This window comes from Dermacentor andersoni, chromosome 3 (genome assembly GCF_023375885.2).
Source record: "Dermacentor andersoni chromosome 3, qqDerAnde1_hic_scaffold, whole genome shotgun sequence".
In the NCBI taxonomy this organism is placed as follows: Eukaryota; Metazoa; Arthropoda; class Arachnida; order Ixodida; family Ixodidae; genus Dermacentor; species Dermacentor andersoni.
The window spans coordinates 55,830,340-55,850,481 of record NC_092816.1 but is presented as its reverse complement, the minus strand read 5'-3'; the positions used below and the strand labels follow the sequence as shown (position 1 = coordinate 55,850,481).

At 48.5% G+C, this 20,142-nt stretch overlaps 1 protein-coding gene across 1 annotated transcript in view; it reads right to left on the bottom strand.

The window, feature by feature from the left end:
• The window catches only part of LOC126520797 (probable cationic amino acid transporter), a 184,565-nt gene extending 165,540 nt beyond the window's left edge, over nt 1-19,025 (bottom strand). The window contains exon 1 of the mRNA XM_050169586.2: nt 18,186-19,025. The gene's annotated coding sequence lies outside the window, so the exon portion shown is untranslated. The remainder of the gene's footprint in view (nt 1-18,185) is intronic.
• Between the last annotated feature and the right edge of the window lie 1,117 nt (nt 19,026-20,142).

Here is a 20,142-nt window from a genome sequence, read left to right as displayed (position 1 = left end):
GTAGGAGTAGCCAGCGCCGCGCAAAGCTACCAACGTCATATATATATATATATATATATATCGAAGTCTATCGGCCCTCAGAAAATGACTCGTGTGCAAGCTTAGTATCTAAATAGTTTGTCTACTTCATCTACGCAAAACGAGTGGTCTATAGTATGAGAAGACACGCAGCAGTCTACTTCAAACTCTATAGCTGATCTATATACCGTCCGTATTTCCCACACAACGGTAGCTTTCTCTATTTCGCCCTTAAAGCGCAGCTTCTGGAACGTTAGTGTTTGCGCAACGAACAAGTCCCTCCGTTTTGCCCGAACATTTCTCCCACTCGCGCTGGAGAGCGCAGAACTTCCGTCACTCGCGACGTAGCACGCCGCATAAACAAAAGAGTTCGAAATGCCACCACACGAGCAAGGTCGCCCAGACAGAACCGAAAAGAATAGAGGAAAGAAAAACAACTAACTATACGGGAGGAGTTCGTTTATTTAGGCGACACGATGGCTGGTGGCCTCAGCAAAATTGTGCGAGGCGTCGCCGGTACAGAGCAGTATGAGGCGGGGGGGGGGGGGGGGGGGGGGGGGGGGGCTCGCTCGATCGCACGCTCACATTGCTCCATTTCACTGTATACTCACTAGAAGCCACGCTGCCTCAGGGTGGCATTACATCGGGGGCGAAAAAAAAAGAGAAAAAAAAATACCCGACACGCCTGCTGCGAATGTTCCGATTACTTCATCGCTCGTTCGTGCGCAATGCGACGGATGTACAATATACGTAGTGGTTGACGGTGCCGAATGGAGGAGCATCGTTCAGCGGAACGGCCGGGGACGCGTGTTCGTTGAAGCGAACGAATCCAAACCGGAGTGTTCGCAGCTCGCCCGTAGCGCCTCCGGCGACGCAGTCAACGTTGGCTCGGCTAGAGACTCTCGCTTCGCTCGCCTCTGTCGCGTACAGAGCGGTGAAACGGCGCGAGATTGGTTGGCGCCACTAAATTTATGGCTTCCAAACATGCCGCTGAAATAGTAAGTTGAAGTAAACAACGAGAGGACTGAATGAATCACAGCTTATGCGATAAGATCACCATTAATAACGCCACCAGCACCGCTTCTTTTACCGCAATTCATTCCCTGCCCGCTGTCGACTGTGTTTCCCTTACTTTAGTCTTCGCTACTGCGGACTAATGTGAGAGACCCGCCGAAGGAATTTCGTTGGAAAAGGTGATGCGTGCAAAGTTCAATTGCTTAAGAATTGGAGCAATCGGGGACATCTTATTTTAGTATTATATTTACTACACGTTACGTCGGTGTAGGCGACAAACCGTGTGACAATAATGAAAAAGAATGAAGTGCGAAATAATATCATTTTGCGTGAGACGCAGCGTCCGCAAGCTAGCTCGCACTCGTACAAAACAGATGCTTGCACACTCACAAACACACTCGCGCCGAAGCAAAAATACAGTCTCTCTCTCTCTCTCTGACACACACAGACACACACACACACACACACACACACACACACGCACACACACACACACACACACACACGCACAATCACACACTAACACACACATGCGCGCAGGCAAGAACGCGCACAGGCAAGCGACCGCGGTATCCCTCTCATTGCCAACTACTGAAACAGAGCGGAGTTTCTTTCTTAGTTTACCTCTTCAAAGTCTGTATAGCATAAACAAAGACACGTTGTTCAGGTTGTCAGCATACAGTTCAGGAAAAGTAGCCGCAGCCGCTCACTTCCCGCTCGCCAGCGCACGCGCGCAACAGTCCGGCATTTGTACGGTGCGGGAAAACGGAGGCCGTTGTTACCAGGGGAAAAAAAAAAAACGTATATGGAGCTGTAGTTTGGATTAGAGACGGCCTCAATTAAGGGCATACGATCTACCGAACGGCACGCAGAATGCATAGGGCCTGGACAACGGGATAATCGAAATGGGATACAGCGTAGCACATGCGCACGCAGGCACGCGGACACTGAATGTCATTTGCAGTGACTAATCGCGACGCAAAGCGGCGGGTAAACCGTGGGTGGATTTTCATTACGCCGCACTCAGGTCACTCCAAGCTGCGCGGGCACGGCGAGGCCTTCGGCGTAATTATATACTCGGTAGATTGTTTCTCGCACATTACGCGAGCATGTTTAACGGCGGGCTGCTATATTTCTTTTTTTCTTATTTTTGTTCTGTGTGTGTTAGAGGGCCGTTCCGAGTGCAACTTTCGGGTGCTGCGTGATTGCACTCGGCCCACGCTATAACTGCATGCGATGACTGCGCAGGCCGGTGTCGAAGCTCCAGCCAATGCACGAACCAATGAAAGTATATTGATTCTGTTGGTAAGCGAACGCTTCGAGATTGGGCACTGCACCTTCGTTCGACCTCCTCACTCATCGTCGTGATTGATCTATATGCGTAGATTCCGACCGACCAGTAAAATGTCCATGCGTGCAGAAAGAGATTACTCTCTCTCTCTCTCTCTCTATCTATCTCTCTCTTTCTCTCAGTGCGCGCGTGTGACACCGCACGTTACAGTCAAAATGCACAGTACTCAAAACGGCACTAATGAGATTATATTGCAAGTATTTCAGTTTAACAATGCGCCCGTAGTCAACAAGCGCAAAGAAAAACTCTGCTCTAGAAAAATACTTAGGAGAACAGAAGGATTGTTGGACGCTGTCAGTGGATGCACAAACTAGTAAAGAAGTATTTTGCTCTTGTCAGTGATTTTTATCCCCAACGTCGCCTTATAAGTTTTGGGGTGGTAACGCATTGACGCTTTCGTTCGCACTGTTCATTGTAGAGCTGCTCTGCTATATTGTCTTGCTATGCGCGTTATCTTACAACGCACTTGCTAGTGCGTTCACTGCAGCGAAGTAGCTTTCCTGCACTAACTCCGCGCATAAATGCTCGAGACTGTAAGTGTGCAACACTCACTGCTCATACGGTGGCGTCACACATTCGTTTCATCGTGTCAACAAAGAAAGAAATAAGATATCAGCCAAGGACGGCAGCCAACTAGGAAGCCTTTCTTACAGTGCGAACACCTTTATGATAACTTACTAGCTTGTGAGAAACAGTCCAGCAAAACTGCACGCTATTATAGCGGGGGATTTGGACCCAGCGACACGAGGACGCCCGCCGCGCATTCAGGTGCTTCAGCCGTGGCAACATCTGCAGCCCCGGAATGCTATCAACGGGCGTCTAATGCGAGAACGCTAATGGTTTCCGGCGAGCGAGGAACCACGCTTTCGGAGGGTTGGCTATGCGCAACGTTCTTGCACCGAGCAGCGACGACGCGCGACCTCGGGGCGCGTCGACCTCAAACAGTGCTTGGCCAAGAGCTCGTTGCGGAACGAATGCAGGCGTCGAGTTCCGTAACTAGTGGAACGCCAAGGTATGTTGTAACAAAAGTTTGAGAACGCGTAATCTCTAAACTGGTGGTTTACTCTCGGCATTGCTTACAGGATACGAACACCTACCTCAGAGTGAATTCCGCACGTTGGAACGCGCCAGCAGAAGCGAATGATATAATTGTTGTTTAGAGCGATTTAGTTAGCTAGTCAATGGGTTTTTTATTATCATTATTGATATGATATAAGGAGATGTTGACGCACAATTTAAGGCACCGGCTACTGCTGAGCTCTTGTATGGACCTAGCCTACAACATGCAGCGTTCAAGATTACATATCAAATAACCTTTTCATAAAGTCAGTGAGTTAGTCGCTGATCGTAGAGCAAAATTTATGATTATAACACGAGTTATTGGATATGACGCAACAAGTGCTTATAACACAGTGATTGCTAGCACAGCCAGCCGCTGCGAGCGTCAGTCGAGATGGAAAGAGGCACAACTGGCACAAGTGGTCTGGGGGCTCTCGAGGCAGGAGCCAGCCACGGCAGGTATAGGACCAGGGACAGCGGGCTGGAGGAACAGGCGCCCGAAAGAGCAGGCGCGCGGACAAGACTGTAGATGACGCAGAGGTGAGGACAGGAAAGCCTCCCGGCATAGCCGGCTTGACAAGGAAAGCTGCCCGGGCCAGCGAGGCTGTCCAAGCAGGGGCGTCAGCCAGCTGAAGGCTTGGGTGACACATGAGAGACCCATTGGGCCAAAACGGCCTGCCACCTCTCCGATGTGCGCCGTCGCACAGTAGCTGCATATCTCGGTGCACCGACACGGTAAGGAATGATGTCCGGCTACCGGCCAGAGCAAGAACGCATAAGTGGTTTCTGATGTCCACCGGCAGGCATAACTTGCGGCCGTGTAACAGTGGTTTATTGATATTGAGTGGAAAGCTTGGCGAAGTAAGGTTCACCATAAGGCACTCCTACATAGCCAACGAAAGCGCGAGCGCGAGACCAAGATTTCATTCTTCCCCACTCCAAGAGCTAAGTGGTGCAGCAGCGACACTCGGGCTCTTTTCGTCATTACAGCCAGAAAAAATAACCTCTCCGTTGAATAAGTAAGTCTATGCTTCAGAACGCAGTAATCTGTAGGAAAGTACTTGTGAGAATGCAGTACGAGTATTTTTGAGTTATCCGTTTCGCGTTAAAGTCTGCGAGGTGCTCTTATTCCCGCCTGTCGTGGGTCACTATTAGCAACACGCACGCGACGAGTGCGAATGTTTGATTTGCATTCGCGTTGCTTTCCTTTTTGAACTGTTTCTCGTCTTTACGTACGCGTTACAGTTTCTTTTGGTATGCCCCAACGACGCAGATCAAATCGTTTGAAGCCACGAGTACTCTAAAAGTTCCTTGATGTCAGTCATATTGAACAAAAGAAAAGAAAAGAAACAAGGAATAGGTCAACTATGCCAGTAAGTAAAATGAAACTACCCAATCTCGTAGAATAAATGAAAACAGAATCGAGAACCGCAACCTGGCGCTCTCGCTGGGAAAGACGGCCCTGATCTCAGTTATAATCGTTGTGGCCGCCGCCGGCTGCAGGGAGAACTTTTTTCTCTTACGTTGTACGGTCGTGCTGTTACGTGCAAGAAGCCTGTTCGTGTATTAGACATCGATATTACGGCTTCTGATTCGGCTGCGCCATGGATGAGAGAAGCCCGGCGTCGCTCGACCAAGCTGCTGCACCTTGTTAGGCACCTCTCTTCAGAGGCCGGCGGCGTTAGAACTGACATAGCCCGATTACATGTCCGTGGTTCTATTGCAGTCAATCCTTTTTGTCAAGCCCAATTTCAAAACATGAGGATTAAGGAATGGGGCCAGTTAGAGGTGGCAAACAGAGATACAATGCGAACCACCACCGCTCTTCCACGCCTCGCATCTATTGTTACTCTTCAGGGGCAAGCAGGCCTCAACACGTTGGAAGAATTAGTTCATCAGCGGTGTTCGTCCCGTCCTTCCATGCTTTCACCTTGTCCATGGTGTAGAGACTGAAGTCTCTACACCATGACGTGGGACAACACACCAATCCAAGTCGCATCACACTAAACCCGCGACCGACTCCACAGCGGCCAGTCAAGACATCGGAGAAGTCCAGGCTACTGCCGATGACAGTGTCGCATGCAGGTCAGATAGTTGCTGCTGCCCTAACCTGCCCTGTCTTAATCTTGTCTAAAACATGCCACTGTCAAGTTCCACTCGGGCCGCCGTTTATATTTAGCGAAGTGCAGGCTATATATGACGCAATGACCACCTTGCGATCAGAACTGCCGCGATAAACATCAAAACTAGTTTATATACATAGATTCGGCCCAAGTGGTGAAATACTTTCGCAAGTTATTGAACGGATCGCCTTTCGGCCAAGAAAAGTGCGTTGTGAAATGCAGGCGTTTCCGTGCACGGTACGAATTGTTTTGATGCCCAGTTCGTCTTCACCAGGACACATCCAGGCAGACGCTGCGAATCACAAACGTCCGGTGATATATTCACTGCCTCTCTGCCCGCAACACCTCGCGCTCACATGGCTATCCAAAAAAAAAAAAGAGAGAAAGTCCTTCGACTCTTCGAACGAGCATTGATAACTCCATGTGAATCAGAGCTCCTGCCCGGTCTCTCAGGTGGCGAGGAGGTTGCATTAAGGATGCGTGTGGGTGTGGCATTGACGCCCGCTGCAACCGTACCGTATAGGCCTGCCTTCGGCACGACCTGTCCCTTCTGGTTGAACATCTTGAAGGGACGGCGCAAGACGACGAAGACAGAAGGCAGGAACACACAGGACAGCGCTGTCCTGTGTGCTCCTGCTTTCTGTCTTCGTCATCTTGCGCTGCCCCTTCAAGATGTTCGACCAGTACCTACTCGCCCAAATGTTGGCCCTTCTACTGTCCCTCCTGCCCTCGCACATTTGCCCCACCTCTTGTGCAACTGTCCTGGACCGCACTCATCGAGGCACCACTATCTGTCAAAAGTGGGGCTACACCCAAGCCGCCCACATGACTATCCATGTGTGGATCTATGGTCCGCACCCTAGATTCCTTGTCTGATTTCATCGGACATAACCAACTACACTTGCACGCATGACTTGCATGCACCAAACATATTGCGCCGCAAGGCACACTTTCGAATAAAAAAAATGTAGAGAGAACCGAAACACATACTAAGCAGATAATAAAAGCACGGGCATTTTGATGCAGACTGTAGCATGGGAGACGACTACATCAGCACAATTAGGCCACGGCCACTTCACGACTTCCGAGGCAAAGTTTGCACGAAGGAAAAATACGGACCGCAATATGAGCGGGGCAGACGACTTGTCGTTCGCCCAAGAGGTAAAAGAAAGAGAAAGAAGAAATGCGAACACAGCTGAGACAAAACGGCGTATCTTGCGCCTGGCAGAGCTCCCTCTTGCAAGAAATGATGAGGTCGCTAGAATAAGCTTGGCATTATGCTTGCTCCAAGAGTCAAGTCGCCAGCCCTAATCATTGTGGGTGGGTGGCTAATTATACCGGGATCTTCAAGAAGCGCATTTTGGCGAAGGCAGTTTCTCAACCCCCTCGTAATTGAATAGCATGGCATCTTGCTTTTACCGCAATTTTCTTTTTGCGTGTTGTACTGTTCAGTGACCTTTTAACGACATTAAACCTTGTTCGTTCGTTAGTCTGTTTGTTTGGTTGGTTGGTTGTTTGTTTGGTTTTCTGTTTGCCTGTCTGGATTGTTGATTTGCTTGCTTGCTTACTTGTTTGTTTGTTTGTTTGTTATTATTATTATATTGGGTTTTACGTGCCAAAACCGCTTTCTGATTATGAGGCACGCCGTAGTGGAGGACTCCGGAAATTTTGACCACCTGGGGTTCTTTAACGTGCACCTAAATCTAAGTACACGGGTGTTTTCGCATTTCGCCCCCATCGAATTGCGGCCACCGTGGCCGGGATTCGATCCCGCGACCTCGTGCTCAGCAGCCTAACACCATAGCCACTTTGTTTGTTTGTTTGTTTGTTTGTTTGTTTGTTTGTTTGTTTGTTTGTTTGTTTGTTTGTTTGTTTGTCATGGTCCAACTCACACAATTGTCCTTGAATATTTTCTGTATCCTGTTCAGGTGAACAGAGTCTCAAGACCATCGCGTTCGACGTCATAACGATGAGAAAGAAAACAAAGAGAAAACACAACACGTGCGATCTCTCCACAGCTGCACGAGTCACGCGCGGGTGTTTCTCACCTTTCAATAAAGAACGAGTAAGCTTCCACAAAGCCACCCGTAACCAGAAACGGCGCAGTTGCATCACGGCGGAAAAGATGCGATGGCGATTGCTGCTTCAACACTTCAAGACACTCGGGATTATTCCAAGAAGCTTGCACCTTGGTGTCAGGAAGCAAACGAAGACCGTTCGCAGCGCATATTCGTGACAAGAAACTGTCTGCACTGCTCTGCGAGCTGACCGGGCAGCATCATCACAATGCCGTTGCGGATGTTGCCGCAGGGATCCGGAAACCTTTGGAAAATGATGTTACATCCACTAGAGGGGGCTTGATGGTTGACTTGTCTTATTTCAGGTACCAATTGATCATAACTCCTGCGTCATAAAGCTGACTGCAAACTCTGAAGAGCGGCCTCGGAGTCGCAACAAAGATCCCACTTTCGAGGTCGCGCTTGCAGCAGCAGCAGCCGGGATGGATGGAAAACTTTATCGGGTCCCGCATGGCTATGGGGTGACCCCTAGGAGGGCTTATTCCACGTCGAGACCGGAAGACAGAGCTTCGCGGCCGCGTCGTGGGATCGCTGGATTGCCCAAAGCTGTTCAACCAGATCCGGACTGCGAATGACAGCCTCGAACCTGGCCAGGGCGTATAGTTATAAATGTTTCGTTGCCATAGGCGTCGCCATATTGGACACCTTGGACTTCATTGTGACAGCAGTAAGGCAGGGATGACAGGAGTTTCTGTAGAGCTAGTGGCGGAGACGGATACATCGATGTAAAGTTGCATTGTTTGTCCATGCGGACTCGTTCAGTAATAACAAAGTCATCTGTCGCAGGGCCACTGTTGAATGGCCGGTCTTCGTAATTACAGAAATTGTGAGATGCGCTTGTGGATATCGTACATGCCGCAGTTGTTACAGAGGTCTCGTTGCTGGTGCGAAACACGACGAAAGGCAGCCTAGTCGAGTTACACCTTCTAAAAATATGGTTTCGACACTTTTCGCCATCAAACCTACAACACAGTGATTGGGGACTAGACAGCGATGTCTAATCTGCGTTCTGATGCTGTCATGTGTGACGTACGTTAGAGCAAGGTGATCTCTAGTAATCATGGTCGTTGCATGAATTGATGCACATCGTGGTATAGTCCTAAACAGTTGAGCAGTACGTGGCCTTCAAATTCTTAGGTGGCACTAATGTTCGTTTCGCTTGTAGTTGCGAAACGCGGTAGGCTATAAAGTAAAAAAAGAAAGCTCCGAAACTGAGCTCTGTACACCTGCAGCATGGACAGTACTGTGTGTCCCAGAATTCTATGTACAGGAACTTCAGCATGTGCGCAATCGAGGTTAGCCTCTTCGTAAGGTAGATCATGTGGGGAATTCCACGAAGGAATTCACAGGCACGAGAGGTGCCTGTCAATGATCACGCCCACGAAGAGATTAGTTTTCTTCTATGAAGCATCCTGTTCACAAATAGAGACACGGGACGGTGCAATGGGCTTACTTGTAAACGCGATAAACATGCTTTCTTTCTTTCTCATTTTTTTTTGGTGGAGACACAAAGACCTTGTTTGAAGAGATAGGGAAATCAATGGTTTGCTGATCGCTGTATCCTTGCCTGGACTTGAAGACGGGCCACCGCAGAAGACCAAAGACAAATATCGTCAGCGTACTTTGATAAGCCAACAATTTTTTTAGCAAAAGCTCAGCAAAATGCCAGCCATGGTAATGTTAAGCAATACGGTGACGTCCCTCGGTACCCCTTGCTGAGGGACGCCACCATACGTTCGACAGTTGATAGAATTTGCGATAGTTCACAAAGGTTGTTAGTATTCGGCAATAGTCCACAGCCTTCGTTCAGCACAAACACAGTGCGTCCACTAGTCGCGGGTGCAATGACACATTCTGCAGCCCATCGCGACAGCCTCTAGCGACTCGATGGACAGTTTCATGCGCGACATTATCGTATGCACCTTTCATGCCTGCAATATCACCGCTTATTGGAGCTCGAGAAATATATTTTTGTCGCCGGACAAACGTTGTGAGGTCAGTAACGTTCTCAAGTGATGGCGTACTGCTTCACGAGAACCCCGCCAAGGAGTCAGGGTGCACATTTTAGCGCTCCGGGTACAACCAGAGGCCTGTTATAAGAGCCATTCTTTCCACAAACCCGACTAGTGAAATAGTTGCTATTGTATCTTAGTAGTTTTTAGCGCAATGAAACGCACGACACGAGAGAAGGCACAAAAGACACAGCGCTGTCACACCGCCATGTGTGCTGTGTGCCTTCTCTCGTATATCGTGCGTTTCTTTGCGCTGAAAACTATTAACCGTTCTTTCCGTTACATTTGTTATTCTACTTACGTGGGCAATAGGGCGAAATGGTGCCAGCCAAAATGGCGACTTTCCTGGCCTAAGTACTGACAACAGCCCACTTATTTTGGATTGTGGGGCAACAATTCTGCCCTACCACTAGGGATTGTAGCAGTCCATCACTGCCCTCTTGTATAATATTACTGGTAAAAGTAGTCTGGGGTTTAACCAATGTGACGATGCACTGATCGTACCAATTAACTAGAGTCTGCTTCAAGTGCTCGAGCTCCTGGTGACGCTAACTGCGTGCTCAGCTACAACTACGTGAAGCAAACGAACAGTGAAGCATCGCGGACGTTATTTGTTTTATTCTCAATAAAAAATTAGGAATGATAATTAAGAGGGAAACTAAAGTGAAGGAATAGGTAGGCGCCGAATCCACGTCCTCCACGTTGCGCATGCGGTGCTTTGTCAAATTAAGCTACCACGGCGGCCACACTATACTCCAACTTCTTGGGTATATGCGTATGTTGGCAATGTTAGCCTTGGAAGTGCTAGACAGTGCCACTGACGACCATGGTGGCGGATTCGGGACATTTTTTTTTTTTTAAGCCGCAGGCGGCACGTACGTATAGTACATGAACATAGGAGCTGGCAACTGTCCAAAAAACACTCGTATACTACCTCATGGCATCAAAGTCACTTGTATTTGTCTCCTCGTTCGTTTGCTCTGAACATTGCTTTAAGGTTGATACCTTTCTTGTTCGACCCCTTTGGATCACTTCTAGTTTCATTCGTTATGTGACCCTTTTGCCTAGTTAGCATTTAATAAAGCTATACTAAAGAACACGTCGCACGAGACGTACGAGTGCCATCTTCAGATTCGCTTCGCACTGATGGCTCGACAACTGTGGTCGGATATGCTGGAGTTGTGATCCACCCAGCAAAAGCTGCAGCCATTCAGCTTTGAAACGTCTCACCGGACAACATCGACTGCCGCGGAGCTTGCTACATTTGTCAGCACAATTCGTATGATTGAAGAAAAATCGCCACAGAGTAGGAGAAGCTGGTTGCTGCACGAGGACCTAGCCTTGCAAAAGTTGCGGGCAATTGCTCCGCCCAAACGCCACCTATCAGTCACGATACGGTCTGAAACATTTCGCCATCCAGCTAACAATACCAGGTGTGTGTGCGTGTGTGTGTGCGTGTGTGTGTGCGTGTGTTCTTTTTTTCTATTCCTCTCTGCCTTCATCTCTTCCCCACTGCTGGATGGCAAACTGGATATTCATCCACGGACGGTCAGGCTCCCCGTCTTTCCCATCTTATTAATATCTCTCACTCTCTGTACTAACAATGAGTAGTGGTAGTTCCTCCATCAACCTCGGTTTACAACTTGAAAGTCCTACGAATAAATAAGTGAAAGGTAAGGGAAGACGGGAGGGGAAGGGGGCGTTATGAAGAAAATGTGGGGCCTCCATGTTTTGTCCAAATCAACGTTTGCGCACTATAAGTTTAACGCTTAGAGAAGGCGTTGACTATCACAACCGCTAAGCAGCTAGGGCTGCGTGCTTACTGTAATAGTACACGGAAAAAAAAAAAAAACTTCATGACCATCGGCTCCATTACACGGAACGCCGACCATGTTTCACCAACTGCGATGGAAGTAATTGAAAACAAATCCAACCCTTCAGTGCCAGACGCTCATTTATTCCGGCTCGTTTATCAATGCAGCGGAGCTCAGTCCCGTATTAATCGCTAATAGGCATTTCTAATAACGACCACTGCCGTGCAGCTGCTCTTTTAATGACGCGGAGCTCTGATCCCGCACAGCGCTCGATGACGCTGCTTTCTCTTTTTCTTATTTCGCTGCCCAGTCGATGGGAAAGTAACGATCAACTCGTGCAAAACACACCAGCAGTCTGTCTCCTCTTCGATCTACGATATTGACTGCCTCGTCACAACCTGCTCAACCGCCCTCCTTTCCTTTCACTTCTTGTATATGAAAGGGCTCGCCAGAGTTACCTTTTTATTCAATTTGTCTCGAGTTGAAGTAGACGGACAACCTGACGCTTGCTCGGGTTAAGCGCCTCATCGTTCGTGTACGTCTATTCTTAGCCAGCTCTGTCGGTGCGTTCGATATCCATATACCGTGAAGTACATGCAAGCGCTCGACGAACCTCAGCAACTTAAGTGATAGCGCTTGGTCACGAGGATTAAAATAAATGATGATGTATGATATGCACGCTTAAGCGCACGGGGCCCTCGGAGCGGAAATCCAGTTAGGCTATAGGTTTCTGTTGGTCTGCGTCATGCACACAGAGCAGCGATGACTCGAGGTAGATAAAAAGACGGTGGCCTAAATGTAAGCCCGGGAGGTTCGCCCGGCCCTGAAACCGGACATGCTTTTTTCATATCGCTTCTTTAGATCTGAACGTCTGTAATCGTTCCTGATTTGTTTGGCTCTTTCTTAATCTTTCGCTCTCTTTGCCTCGCTTTTTAGTAAGGCAGTTTCCCCCACTCCCGTGCAAGGTAGCGAACCGGAAACTTGCATCTGGTTAACTTCCCTGCACTCTCTCTCTCTCTCGAGAGAGAGAGAGAGAGAGAGAAGGTGAAGAATGAGCCCTAATTCACTCACGGTTGATGAAAACTTGCACCATGGGTCATGCCATGCTGAATACGCCTGTTCTCGTCCGATCACCGAAGCTAAACACATTTTCACTCGGTCAGTTCTCGGAGCGAGACCGCTTTGGAACAGCTAGTGTTGGGGGCACCCTTCTCTTAAACTAAAACCATCCGCGGTAGCTTAGTGACTAAGGCGGTCCGCTGCTAAGCTAGAAGTCGCAGGTTCGACCCCAGCCGCAGCGGCCGCATTTCGATGCAGGCGAAAGGCAGAAACACATGCGTACTGAGATTGAGGTGCACTTCAAAGAACCCCAGGTGGTCAAAACTCGTCCGGACCCTACTATACGTATACATCCTGCCTCATAGTTAGGCTGTGGTTTTGGCATGTGAAACCAGAGATTTTTCTTTCGTTTTTCTTTTGTAAACTTGCGCAAGCCCAACGCACGCTATATGTCAAAGCAGCTACCAATTCTAAACCAGTGTGCTAACTGTGACTGTCCTGTGCACACGAACATAAACAATCTTCGCCAAGATGCACGTTATTCCTGCTCTATTACAATAGTGCGAAGTGTCTGTTTAAGTCAGTGAAATGGCGTAAATGATTTCACGTTGGCTCGTAACTTATTGCCTCCGGGCAAATGAGAAGTATCCTTCATTCTTTCTGATGGGCGGCGCCTATCAGTAACTAACCGGAATGGGAATGTGGCTTGGTACACTCTAAGAAGAGATTACACCCTTTGGCGTGCCCCTTCTGCCACACAACAATAATCGTCATCTGCCTTGATGCGTTTCCTTTCTTTATCGCTGCGAGCCCGGAACTTTCCGGTAACGAACGGCACGCGCGTTATCAGAAGGGGCACTCCAAAGGGTGTAAACTGTTCTATGCTGACAACGCGCGTGCCGTTCTTTACTGGAAAGTTCCGGGCTCGCAGCGATAAAGAAAGGAAACGCATGAAGGCAGATGACGATTATCGTTGTGTGGCAGAAGGGGCAAGCCAAAGGGTGTAACTTTGCCTAAGAGTGTAGGCGACTACGCGGTGGCACTACGTTAATCACACCGACAACGGATGAGAGGACCGCCATTGTCAGTAATAGTTTCAAACGTAAAAAAAGAAGAAAAACCGTAGGTGAGCCGCTGCATTAGGTGAAACGTACACCTGGCTTGCCCCTTTCTCTAGAAGCGACGGGTCAGCTTTCGCGTCCTGTTTCGCGCTATGCTCGTAGCGCGCTGCCCGGACCGACTTGTTATTTATTCCGACTCATTCCAGTATTAGTGAACAGGCATTCTTCTAGTTATGGGCCTATTCGCACGCATTATCCAATGTACGAATTCCGAACGTCATGTGGCCTCAACAGGCGCGATCGCTCGTGACCACATTGCATTCAGCTGAGTGTCAATGCAAATTAAGTATTACCTAAATTAACTGGATAGGATCACCGCTGTCCCTGCGCGTAACGTACCGAAAGACGTAGGCCCCTTAACCTGCGCTTGCGGGCTATTTACATTACAAAGAAAAGCCCTAGTATAAATAAAACGCTTCCACGCCTTGAGCTACGCGGCTCCTACTTGGTTCACGTACTAGCGCTGCAGATGGGTGCGCCTCGACGGCACCTTTAAAATTCTTTAGAGACGCTGGTCTTAATAAGGGACTTTAATTAGCTTGCAGGTTGTGTGTTACGGTGTCTTTTTGTGTATTTTCTGTCTCTTTTTCGTGATTGTGCACATCGTTTCATTTTTCGTCATTCCCACTTGAATTAACATGCTCGGAGTGCCGCTGTGCCAACCTCTCCAGGATTCATTAAAGCGCTGCTCTCTCTCTCTCTCTCTCTCTCTCTCTCTCTCTCTCTCTCTCTCTCTCCGCTTTCATTCATAGTCCGCTTCCATGTCAAATTTCGATTTGCGAGTCAAATATTAGCGTGTGTACAGCAGAGAACTCATGCCATTCTCAATATGTGCAAATAGCGACCTGGTATTGCAATATTAGATTAAATGGTTCTCCTTTTGTCGTAAGAGAACTTTGCGCGGAATGCATTCGGTTATTCAGTCAAGCCATCCGGAAGCATATGTATCTTTCTTATCTTATAGAGATAGATAGATAGATAGATAGATAGATAGATAGATAGATAGATAGATAGATAGATAGATAGATAGATAGATAGATAGATAGATAGATAGATAGATAGATAGATAGATAGATAGATAGATAGATAGATAGATAGATAGATAGATAGATAGGCTTACCGACATGTCTCGCCTTTCGCCGACCGCAATGCTCTAAACCTCCTGCAAGCGTGCTTCGCCCAGCTACGCGCTATGCGGTGAAAACAATGTCCTAACTGGTGCCCTCAATCACCTCTTGCGTGTTTGCCTCAGAGGAAGGATGTGAGTACGCGGTGGAAAGTGATTCGATATATAAAGAGCGATAAAAATGACCTCAACGTCGCGGATAAATGAATATTTACTTCATACACAATTATAGATATTATAGGTGGGCGAATGTAAACTTTTCATAATACCAATCGAATACGTACAGAGAGTATCGATCATCGAATCGAATATCGGTAGTCAAACGTACACATATATTTACAACTCGAATATTTATTTTGGTGTGTTTAGTCCCGTAGTTACTACCGAGAAAAAAAGACAGATAGGAATTAGCGGGAAATAGTGGGTTTTAAACACAAGACTACTCATTATAATGAGGAAAAATTACACTTGTCTCTCAAGATCTTAAGAGCATAGTTGCAAACAAGAGCAAGGATGGCTACTGTTTGACTAGCTTTCCAAAAAACGCTGAATAAATAATTGCCGAGATAGGATTTGAAGGAAAATAAAAGCTGCTCGTACGTGTGTGCGGTAGACATTTGTAAATTTAAAAAAGTACCCGTTGCAACGAAAGCATCACAGGTTGTAACGTAACAGATGAAACTACTATATATGACTAGACTCCCAAATCGCTGACAGAATACAAGCAAAAATCACAGGCTGTCATGCAGTCTTCCTCAGCGAGATACCTATACTATTACACTCCCTGCCAGTACACCTCGCGGCAACGAAGGAGCTCTTAACATTCTCCAGAGACACTGATCTCGGTGAGAGACCCTAGTTTGTAGGGCGTTGTATTGGGTTTTGGGTTATGCTGTGTGCCCACTTCGTGCACTGTGCACATTATTACATTTTTAATCATACCCGTCTGCTGTTGCATGCTAGGCATGCCGTGAGACAACCTTTCTAGAATACATTAAGTAGCTTTCATTTCTGTGTCTCTGTTCGAAGTCGCACAATGAAGTAATCTGCGAACTATTTTGACAAGTTCAAGCATCTAACCTTAGAGCACCACTTAGTCGTGGGGCAATCACAAGATATTCTTCGGCGATTCCCCCGTTTTATCCGGATAATTACGTAAGTGTTGAAGGACTTTGATAAAGGTTAGAGAAACAATTATCTTGCCAGAACATTTTGATACTAATATGCGAAGAAAAAAAACTATAATACAGGCTTAAAGATTGTTCACGAAATGTTTATATCAATTCTCTACATGTTCTTTCCTTCTGCGACCTTTTATTTCGTTTACCACTTTCATCGGCAGATGCAGGGTTGCCAGCCGGCATTCACACTGGGTAACCGCCCTTTCTTACCCTGTTTCTTTGCTCCTCTGCCTCGCTATCTTATTAACCTTTCTGTTGATCCTCCTCCTCTGAGGCATCTTATTACTCTTGCTTGTCCTGCACATAGGTTGCCCCTTATGTCAAGGCACTCGTTGAATCACACGAGAAACCAAGCGTCCCGATTCATAAAGCCTGGCATACACAGAAACCGGCCGCAAGAACGTGCGCCAACCAATCGTTATAGAACTTCAGAACATACCAAAAGTACTGACCACCGAAAAAAAAGAGGTAACAGTAAAACCTCCCAGGTCCGGTACCGCCCAGTAGTAAGAGGCATCGATTAGCGCTCGACTAACGGACGAAACGTGCAAAACGCCTCCGACGTGCCAGAATCTACTGCAGCCACGACTGCGATGCCTCGGGAACGGAGGCCGTGTTAGCCGTTATATTGTGCCGAAACACGGAACAGAGCAATGACGGCCGTTTCGTATCCCCGAATCGGGCACCGATTAACGTGCTGCCATCGTGGGAGACACGCAGAGGCGTGTATCGTCGCTGATTCCAGCGCAGTCACGACTTCTAAGGGTTGTAGTGTCTGGCGACCGCCGTCATTATCGCTGATAAGCACGGGATCAGACGATAACGCTTAGGACCGAACCCAATTTCGGGTGCCGACTAGCGCGCAGTGGTCGCTTCCGAACGTGCAACACGTCTCAGCATCCCGTGTGGCACCAACTGCATTATCGACACCAAAAACCACAAACTGGCACTGTTAGCCGCCAGTGCACCGAAAGAAACTGCAGCGGTCATTCCAGTTCATGAATTCAAGTGAGGGCTTGCAGGCAGCCTGCCTGCCTACCATTGAACAAAGCGCTCGAACGCGTTTCTACAATTCCAATGAGTGCCCAGAGTCCGAAGGTGTTACAGCTAACGTTAACTGTGTCTTAAAAGTGGAAGACACCCTCCGTGGTTGCTCAGTGGCTATGGTGTTGGGCAGCTGAGCACGAGGTCGCGGGTTCGAATCCCGGCACCGGCGGCCGCATTTCGACGTGGGCGAAATGCGAAAACACCCGTGTACTTAGATTCAGGTGCACGTTAAAGAACCCCAGATGGCCATAACTTCCGGAGTCCTCTACTACGGCGTGTCTCAGAAAGCGGTTTGGGCACGTAAAACCCCCATAATCTTCTTAAAGTGGAAGAAATATCTAGAGTGTGTGGTGCGTTTACCAACCACGGTAAATAATAAACGCCGTAATTGCTCTCTACCAAAATTATTTAATCACATCAGCGTCGACCTTTACAACATCTGAAGGAAACGAAAAACGAGAAGTAAACCAGACAGTCACGTACACGTTTGGGCCAGTTATCAGTAAATTGTAGCTTTCGGTTGTTCACTTGTTAGTTCTGCAAATGGCACGAGCGCGTTGTATCGTTGTCGCACGCTATAGACATATACCGTGTACCCATATTGTGTCTTGTAAGTGCACGAATCTAAACGATATCAGTACTTTTTTTTGTGTGTGTGTGCGCCCAACGAAAAATATTCCCCCGCTGCCTGGTCACTGGAGGAGCACTATGCGCTTACAGTGACCAGGAAATGTACCTTGCAATGAAGAAACCGAATAAGGGGCGCGTTCGCGCAAAAGAGAAAAAAAAAAGGAATATTAAAAATTCCGCAGGGCGAAAGACTGCACCGTTGCGCGAATTCGAAGAGAAGTGGTGCGCACTCGACCCTGGGTGCAAACCCCGAACCAACTGGACCGCAACGAGCGCGCTGCGTTGCCTCGGCGCTGCGCGCGAACTCGACACTGCAGTTAGCGCCCGAGGAGCGCTGCGCGGAACATGCACCGGCAGGCACCGCGCCGCTGTACAACTTGCGAAAGGAACGCAACAGTTTCGCGGTAGAACGAAGCAGAGAGGGAGGGAAAGAGGGAGTCGCAGGAGACAGCCTAGAGGAGGGATCGATTTAGAGCGCAGACCACGCGGAAAATACAAGTTTCGATGAAAGAAAAGAAAAAAATAACGAAAAGTATAAAACGGTCGTCTTACCTTTTCCCCGATAGAGATGCGTCGTGATCGAGCTACGTCGTTCTTTTCCTTGGGTGCGTGGTTGAATAAACCGATCCAGAAGACTGCTTGAGGAACGACGCTGATATTTCGTAGTTCTCGGATTTTTAGCCGTCCTCGAAGACAGCAACTATCAGCAGCCGAACGAAGGGCACGCGGAGCGCAGACGATACGAAGAAGGGCACTTTTTTTTCTTTCTCTCTCTCGCTCTCGGGCCGGTCCAACAGTCAGCGTACGCCTCTTAATCACGTGCTCTCACGAACACCACGATCGACTCTCGTCTCGAGAGACAGGCACACCGCTGGAAGACGTCGACGACGATGGCTGCTTCACTATAGCGAACACGCTGCAAAGTGTGGCCACAGGGTGGGCTCGAACGAAGGAACAGGGGCGATAGAGCGCGATTGAGCACACAGCGCGCGCCCTTCTTTTAAAGACGTATAAATGCGCTAGGAATATAGCAGACGTTCACTCGCAGCAACCGCAGATGCAGCGGAAGCAGACGACGGCTAAAACGCTGGCAACGGAAGAAAGCGAGCAGACGACGACCGGGTGATGTTGCGGCGCCTGGAGACTGCGGTCTTTGTTCGGTTGTGTGAGCAGGCTATAGCTTCTTCTCGTCCCCCCACCACCACCACCACCACCGACACACGACGCGAGCGCAAACTAAAATGGTGGGGGAATACGAGACCCCTTCTCCCGTGGCTGACCGGGAGAGAACTGCTCTAACGCCGCTTCGCCGACGCGTCAGACGAGGCACGCACCAAAGCGTTGGAGCACGCTAGCCGAAGCCGCCACACTCTCTGTCGCATCCCGCCGGCAGTGGTGCTGCTTGTAGGCTCGCGATGGTGCGGCGTGCGCTGCGTCTGGCACGAGCTCGCTTGCCGCTGCCGCGTCTGGCGCTGCCGCTGCCGCTAGCAACCATGGCGGCGGCGGCGGCGGGAGCTGGCGGGGAAGCCCTGTCCCCAATTTTAGGGAACGGTGAGAAGGAAACGGGAAAAAAAGAGCCGCCGCCGGCGTTGGAAACCTCCTGATAGCGTCTCTGAAAGCGGAGCGCCGGATGCCGCATTTTATTTGCAGCGCTCAACTCTGCTGGATCGGTGGCAAGGCGGTTTTTCTGTTTCGGGAAAGAGAAACTCGCATAAACGGTGGCGACTGGCCTCACGACCTACATAGGGAAATTTAGGGACGGTAAGTGGCGAGAAAATATATTAGATGGAGCTAGTGCCCGTGGTGTGAGAAAATCTCGGGCAAATTTACCGATGCCTTTTGATTTGTAAGACCTTAATTACATTACCCGGTCGGCCTTCGCTAACGTAGTGTTTTATAAAAGACTGATAAATGTGCGCTCTTACAAAATTGGGTAGCGTATAACCTTCTGATTGTAATATGACCCCAATTCCCGAAAACGTTTCTTTCGTTGGAACCGCCTACCATGGCGCTTTAACTTTCGTGAATAGTGCACTTTCATCTTTTTATTCTCGTTTTCCCTCAGTGTGGAAAAGCGAACGGGACGCTCGTCTTGTTGACCTCCCTGATTTCCCTATAGCCTTGCTTTCTCCCTCTCTTGATAGATTGCAAACGGCTGTCACTTGTTCTAATTGAACAGCTCGGCGTACAAACTACTTATTACGTGCCCTGCAGCGTGTATTACTCAGAGGACAACTAGGTTCAAAAATACTCTGCTTGAAAAAACGACGAAACTCAAGCGGGAAGTACCCTGTCAATACGACCCGGCACCAAACGGGTACAGCTAGTCATGCACTATTCGGATTAAGCCTGCTGGACGCACTGGATGGATATAAACAGTGTATGCGAGAGGCTTCGGTCATTGCTCTATATTGAATGAACAGAAAATGATGACCTTCCAATTGATGTACGTCTTGCATTCATTTGATCCGCGAGGCTCTTTTCAACGTAATTAGACCCACTGTATACC